Source organism: Kogia breviceps, chromosome 4 (assembly GCF_026419965.1).
Source record: "Kogia breviceps isolate mKogBre1 chromosome 4, mKogBre1 haplotype 1, whole genome shotgun sequence".
Classification (NCBI taxonomy): domain Eukaryota; kingdom Metazoa; phylum Chordata; class Mammalia; order Artiodactyla; family Physeteridae; genus Kogia; species Kogia breviceps.
In genome coordinates this window covers 76,635,988-76,643,633 of record NC_081313.1, presented here as the reverse complement: position 1 = coordinate 76,643,633, position 7,646 = coordinate 76,635,988, and the positions used below count along the sequence as shown (strand labels likewise).

General features: G+C 39.5%; 1 pseudogene; it reads left to right on the top strand.

Moving 5' to 3' along the window:
• Window positions 1–4,314: 4,314 nt before the first annotated feature.
• On the top strand, window positions 4,315–7,054 carry LOC131755697 (mitochondrial import inner membrane translocase subunit Tim17-A pseudogene; annotated as a pseudogene).
• The last annotated feature ends 592 nt before the right edge of the window (window positions 7,055–7,646 follow it).

Genomic DNA, 7,646 nt, shown 5'->3' with positions numbered 1-7,646 from the left:
TTATTCTGTGGGGCCATTTATGGAGTGGGAAGTGATGGAGAGGCAAAAGTGGCTCTGCAGGTGACATGTGTCACTCAAGGAAATGTCACCAGAGCTGTTTGCAGAAGCTGAGACAGGCATAGTTCTTTCATGAGCATCTCCCAGGTGATGGTGAAAGATGTAGATGGAGGCATCTTGACTTGATGTCATGGAGACAGAGTCCAATTCTCTGTCCATATTTATCTCTCTCTGCTCCCTTTCTCATTACTGTATCAAACAGAGATCAGGCAGAACGATAGGTACCAGTTAATAAAACAAACATCATTATTTCTGAACCAGGCAACTCTCCAACTTTTGTTATAGTCTCTCTAAAGGCAATTTTGGGCTAAACTTTATTGTGGCTTTATTCTATTGTTTAATTATGGTGGTGACTAAATTATTCTTTAAAGAAACAGCTTCATAATGCATCTAACTCTAAATTGCTCTTGGTTAGAAACAGTGAAATTTAGACTATGAAATGGCCAACGTAGATAATTTCCTTTCCTTATTCCCCAACATTTGGCCTTTGTTTGTAAATGCTTTTTAAAAAGCTCAAGTCTCAATAATAATGTTAATGGTATAAATAAAATTGAAGAAGGATATTGAAGATACTTATGAGTAAAGACTTCAACTACTTTGAAGAAAGTCAGAGGAATGGATTTCTCTGTGCAGGTCTAGTATGTATTTACTTATTTATTTTAAATTTTCTTCAACAAAATCATTGAGAATTTCACTGGATAATTCTTTGTTTGCCTAGTATGTTTTAGTAATAAATAAACTGTATGTTTAAGTAATAAAACTATCCAATAATGCAATTTTTCAATTTATCCAAATTGAGAGAGAACAAGCTATTAACCTGATAACACTGAAATGTATAATCATGTCACTGACCAAGTGGTGAAGACTGTAGAAAGTCATCCAAATATCCAATTGGAGTTTACTTTTTACCATCTTCCCACGCGGTATGTCGCAGTGGGCGGTCCAGGCATGCTGCCACATCTGGTGGAAGGGGTGGGGATGGCATTGCCTCTCTCTAGGCCTCAGTTCCTGCAGGGGTCCTTCCCCTGACAGACTGGGTGTGGTGAGTATATCTCAAGATGGAGCCAACAACTTATTAACAGAAAATGCCTCCATTATCCACTGGGGAGCATGTCCACTAGTGCCCTGGCTTCAGGGAGGAGGGGAAGAGCTGCTCTGCAGGAAGCCAGTGAGGACATTTGCTCCTGGAGGGAAGAGAATTGCTGGGATGTGTGTGGGAGAGTGAGGAGACAGCATCACTTAAAGAGTGTGGACCATGTAGGGCTTGAGGTGACCCCTCCTTGGACTGCAAGTCTTCAGCTGTTTCTAGATGCATTAAATGCTTAGGAAGAATAGTTTATATATTTTTTCTTTTAATTTATTATTATTTTTAAAAAATTATTATTATTTTTTTGCGGTACGCAGGCCTCTCACTGTTGTGGACGTGCAGGCTCAGCAGCCATGGCTCACGGGCCCAGCCGCTCCGCGGCATGTGGGATCTTTCTGGACCGGGGCACGAACCCGTGTCCCCTGCATCGGCAGGCAGACTCTCAACCACTGCGCCACCAGGGAAGCCCACAATTCCTTTTTGAATAAATCAGTTGGAAGAGGATTGTATATTACTTGCAATATAAACAACCTAATTGATATAAGTAATATAAAAGAGTATTATTACCATATATGTAAATCATATTCTTTAGAGTTTAGATGTACTAATAAGTAAATGATATTTTAATTTTAAAAAGCTTTGAACAAGCAAATCAAAGATGTAAAACAGCCCACTGACTTAGCAGTATGTGAAATGGATATTAAATCACTTGATGTGGAATAGTTTTTAATGTTTTAAATATCTTTTATGGAAGGTTAGTTGAACACTAAAAAGCATAAAAAATTTACATCTTGGCAACATGTTTAGGTCTCAACTCCAAGTTTATGTTTATATTGTCATAGTTTTTTTATATACAGATAAAGGATGATAAATCTAGTCTGGGATAAACTTAAATTAACTCCCTCTTTCTACAAAAGCAAATTTATTTCATATTATTCATAGTTGCTCACAGACCTGTGGTGTTTAAGAGATGTGGAACAATTTCCCCAAAGTGTGAACTGAATCATTTTTTTCCTGTACCTTTTGTAATAATTCAGGTTTTTAAAGCTTCAGGAATGAAATTGTTCCAAGTAACAAAAGAGTTCTTAAGGTGAGAACATAGATCAAATCTTATCATGTCAAGTAGAGCAATTTAATTATAGACCATTTGAACAAAGCTTGAAATATTAATATAGATGGCTGAAGGTACAGATTCCAGTCCTCATGAAAAAGTTTCAGAATATCACTTCTTTTCATGTAAACCCATCTTTCTTTTCCCTTCGATATTTTCACCTCCAAACAGGAGGAGCAGTCCTGGGAACATGAACCCAGATCCATTTTCCCTGCGGCAACTTTCTTTAACCTTTAAGACTCTTTTTCTTCGCTGACTGAAGAACCGTGACTTGTCCTATTGGAACCGTGCTCTTGCAGCGCGTCTCTGTTACTGTTCCTAGTCTGGGAGGCTTGCTGTAAGGGACAAAGAAATGGAGAGGGAGAAGTTGACATATACGCGCATTCAGTTTTCTCTATTCCGTATGCACTCTTTGAAAGAACATGGATATGTATTTCTCTGTGTAAATGGGGAAGGGTCGATTCAGCAAGCTGTGAGTCAGTCAGACAATTCTGGAAGGACTGTACCAGACCAGGAAGGTTTATTAACCCAACTGGTCACAACTAACAACCAGGTAGAAAAAGCACTGGCGTTCCTGCCAGGAGATGGATGTGCCAGCCGTCCTCGGGGGGCATCTGACTCTGCCAGTTCTGTTCAGACTCAAGGGAGACAAAGTATCTAGGTGACTCTCCTAATTAGAATGAGCTGCCAATAAGGCATGATAAAGGAAATAATAAACTAAAGTGGGGCATTCTGTGACCAATACTTGAAGGACATAGGGATAGAAAGAGGAGGCTTCAGGGGGGAGTTGGAGGTGTTGAAGGGGAGGAGAGAGGGAGAGAGGAGCAAGATTCTGCACTGGGTCATTATCTTGGCCTGGCTGCAGCTGGTTGCTAGCTCCCCAAAGGCGAGAGAGTTCAAGTGAGAATCTCATGAAAGGCTGTTCTGCAACCTTGACCCTGTGCTCCTACTAGGAAAGACTGCTGTCCAGGTGGTTTCTTTGAGAATGGAGTGACCAATGTCAGTCTGCTCAGAACTTTCCTGCCTTTTGCACTGCAAGTCCCGCACTGGTTGGTCACCTTGGGGTCCTGGGAAATTCGATGCAGGCTGGTGGGTAGGACCTTGCAGGCAGTGGTGCTCTCTTGGACACAGTATTACTATCCAGGGCAGGTCAAAGGAGGAGCAATGGAAGCAAATCTGAAAAGCGTGGTTCACATAGGAAATTTACTTTTCTCTCATTTTAATTTGGATTCCAGGATCCCTTGATTCAGAGAAAGAAGCACAGAGCTGTTACTACTGAGGTTCTAGATAACGCTCAGGTATCAGGAGGCCAACAAACCTGGTTCAGGGGACAGAAATAAAGAGATTAGAAATATAATGTACAAGGGCTGATAGTAGAGGCCTGGCTATGGAGTATGTTTCTTTTACCCTCCACCTCTACCATGGCAAGAAGCTGGCTGTTCATTTAATTTTACCATAGTTCCTATTGGAAGAGGCCCTCACTATCTGAAAATAACCATGGGAGAGGCAAGTAAATTATGTACAAAAAAAATTCCACTGATTTCAATTCAAAATATGTGTACACATAGCAAAAACCCCTGGAGGAAATGTATAAGGAGGTTAAAATAGTTCCATGGAACGTGTTAACTACCTGTCCTTTTGCAGGAATTAGAAAATAAAACAATTATATTACGTTCTATTGAAAACGCTTTCCAACACGTAGGCTGAATACCTGTTGATGTTAATCCATGAAGGACACAGAGCTGAAGAGATAAAAGAATCTGGAGAATTGTCAGTAAGAAGCTGTGCAGGTCTGTGGTGACCTGAATGGGAAGGAAATCCAAAAAAGAGGGGATATATATATACATATAGCTGATTCACTTTGCTGTACAGCAGAAACTAACACACCATTGTAAAGCAACTATGCTCCAATAAAAATTAATAATAATAAGAAAAAGTAGCTGTGCAGGTAACAGTGTGGCAGGACATAGAGAAAGAGATGATTTACCTTTGAAGCTACCTCAATGGCTTCAAATTCTTCACTGAGACATTTCATCATTTTTCCCTGAAAGGAGAGTTCATGGTCAAGTAAGTTTGGGAAACTGTTTCCCTTTGCTCCCTCTTCAGCATGTACTTTAGCAGGTCGAACTGCTTAGCTTTGTTTAGGTATAGTATTTCCCACAATTATAGAACCAGGTAATCTTATTTTATTTTCAACTGAGAAACAATTATTATCATCCTAGGGAAATAGTGAACCACAGAACATACTTCAGAAAAACTGCTTCCAGAAATTTGTTCCTGAGAATAATCCTAGTGATATTCTTTTCAAGATCAATGGCATCTTCAGTTGGAATATGTGGCCTTTCCGAAAAGAAGCATTGTCTTAATTAATTGGAGCTCTGCATGATTGTATCTTTGTGAATCTTCTCTTTGAAACGACATCTAAGATCCAAAATGTAAAACGAGACCAGTCTTTTAGAAATGCTGTAAACAAGAAAAGAGTTAAAAAGGCAAATATGAAAATTAAAGCGGCCATTTGAAGAGCAGAATATTTCAATTAAAATCATTCAAAACAGGTGTTGAAATTTTTGCTAAAATTTGGATGGAATTAAACATAAAAATTAATGAGTAAGGGCCCATTGGGAGAAGATTGCTGTTTACTTGAGAAAATGGCTGAACTAGAAAAAATACAAACGTAGTTCCTACCCAAACAGTACCCTTTCAATTGCAAACCTGTTGAAAGTGCAAAACATAGGAAAATTACTTTATAAATATTTTATAACTAGAGGACATTTTAGCTGAGCAGCCTAAACATAGCCTTTTAGGTTAGAAGCAATATACTTTCATTTTAATATGATATAAATAGGTCATCCATCTTTATCGGAGAACATTGTTTTGCAGTGAGTCAAAAAAAAGGGAGGCTTTATTCAGATGCGAGGAAACAACAGGCATTCATTAAGAATATTTAGAAAAACGGTGTGGGGGAGGGATAAATTAGGAGTTTGGAATTAACAGATACACACTATTATATATAAAATAGATAAGCAACAAGGATTTACTGTAGAGCACAGGGAATTATATTCAGTATCTTGTAATAACGTATAATGGAAAAGAATCTGAAAAAAATATAACTGAATCATTTTGCTGTATACCTGAAACTAAAACAATATTGTAAATCAACTATACTTCAATTAAAAAAAAGAAAAAGGGTGTATTATCTTTCAAGAAGTCTCTGAAGATTTGTCTGGATTGAATTGTCCTTTCCAAAATAAATGAAGCACTAAAGAGGTTTGTTATCACTTGACTGAAGTCTTCTAGAAAAGTAGTTTCTCTCTATGAGTTATGTGACACAGGGAGGTGAGTAGATGTCTTGGCCTTGGATGAAGCTATGTACTCTTTCTGGAGTTGCCACATCCATACACAGGACCATGCCCAGGAAGATTTGTGAGCAGTCAGTTTTCCTTGGGAATTTCCACATGCCCAAGAATATTCCTCCGTCCCGTCTCAGTATCTCCATAAGCGTCCAGTGTTTCAGGTCTCCAGCTGCCAAGAGTCCCTTCTTTGGTACTCCACGCTGGCCTGCTTATGCAATGCATCTTTCCTGTATCTTATTGAAACTTCAAATCTTTTCCTCCTTCCTATTTACAAGAGCAAAACACTGGAAACAACTTATATGTGAAACAGTAAAATAATTTAAGAAATGGATTCTGATGAAATACAAATCAATCACTAAAATGATGATTTTGTTCACCAGAGAAATGTTAAGTGAAAAAAACCCAAGATATAAATTCCATGTATTATATAATCCATATATATAAATTCTATATATGCATCTTTCTCTATACATGCATGTATACATATTCTATGTAAGTACTCTCTATACACACATATTTACACATGCAGCACTAAAATGTTAATAGCACTTATGGTATAATTATAGTTGATTTTTGTCTTCTTTACCCATTTTATTCATTCCAACTTCCTCACAATAGTTGTGTGTTACTTTTCCATTAAGAAAAAAAAATTGTTTAGAAATAATAGAACTATTTTCACCATGATCCATTCTAGTCTTCGAATCCCTGGTTTTTGCTACAGGAACTGGACTTATTCGTGCAATTATGTTAATATATGTGGCACAGACCTTGAATTTTGTGTCAAGAGGTCTGGAGACTAGACTTGGCCTCTGCTGATCGGCTCTGTGACCATCCTTGGACAAATGCCCTGGCCTCTCTGGGCCTCAGTCTTCTCATCAATAAAGAAGAGGCTCGGTCCGGACATCGCGGCGCCGCGGAGTCAAGAGGGAGGAGTACGCGTGCGAGCCCTGCCCCTGGCGCCTTGTGGATGACTCTGGTGGGGCCTTTACCATGTGCACCGTAGGTGGTGGTATCTTGCAAGCCCTCAGAGGTTTTCGCAGTTCTCCGGTGGAAGGAAACCACAAACTAGGAGGGAGTTTGACAGATCTTAAAACCAGGGCTCTGCAGTTGGGAGGTAGCTTTGCAGTCTGGGGGGGGGGGGGTCTGTTTTCCATGACTGACCGCAGTATGGTTCAAGTCAGAGGGAAAGAAGATCCCTGGAATTCCATCACAAGTGGTGCCTGAAAAGGAGCCATTCTGACAGCAAGAAACGGACCAGTGGTCGTGGTTGAGTCAGCCGTGATGGCTGGCGTTTTCCGAGCTTGAATTGAAGGAGCTGGTATCTTGTTGGCAAGATTTGCCTTCGCACAGTTTCCCAATAGTCCTTGGTTTGCAGAAGACCCCTCCCAGCTGCTTTCAACCCAGTTACCATACTCACCTTTCAGAGACTATGGACAAAACCAATAGGACTTCTTTCCCAGGATTTCTTTAATGGAATGAGCTGTAGTTCAAGGAAGGATTTCAGAAAATCAAGTTACAGTCTGTTTTTAAAGCCATAGGTGGGACATCTATGGCCAGATAGGCTATGAAGAGACATTTGGCACCTTTTTCTATTTAAAGGAAGATGGTGGGAGGGGGGTTCTTCAAACATAGTACATTTATTTATTCATACTTGGCTTGCATTTGTGATCCAAATAAATGTCTAAAATCTTTAAAAGGACATATAGTAAGTCCTTAGAAGATGAAGGACCAAACACCAAAGGGCAATGAAGCACAACCATCATTTCCTTGGGGACTTCTCTGCCTGGCTTTGTTGTTAGTCAAACAATAAAAAACACCTGGAGATTGCTCTTTATTTAAAAAGAAAAAAGAAGAGGTTTGGATGAGACAGATGACCCTTGAGGCACCTCTCTGGTGAGTCTGTGGCTCTGACTCCCCCAAGTAAGGTATGGTCACTTTAAGGGGCTTGTGCATCCATCCCAAGAAGTACATTTAAATGATAAACATTTTTGTGACATAACTGGCTGTCCTGTATGAGAATATTTGTGGGTTTGTGGGC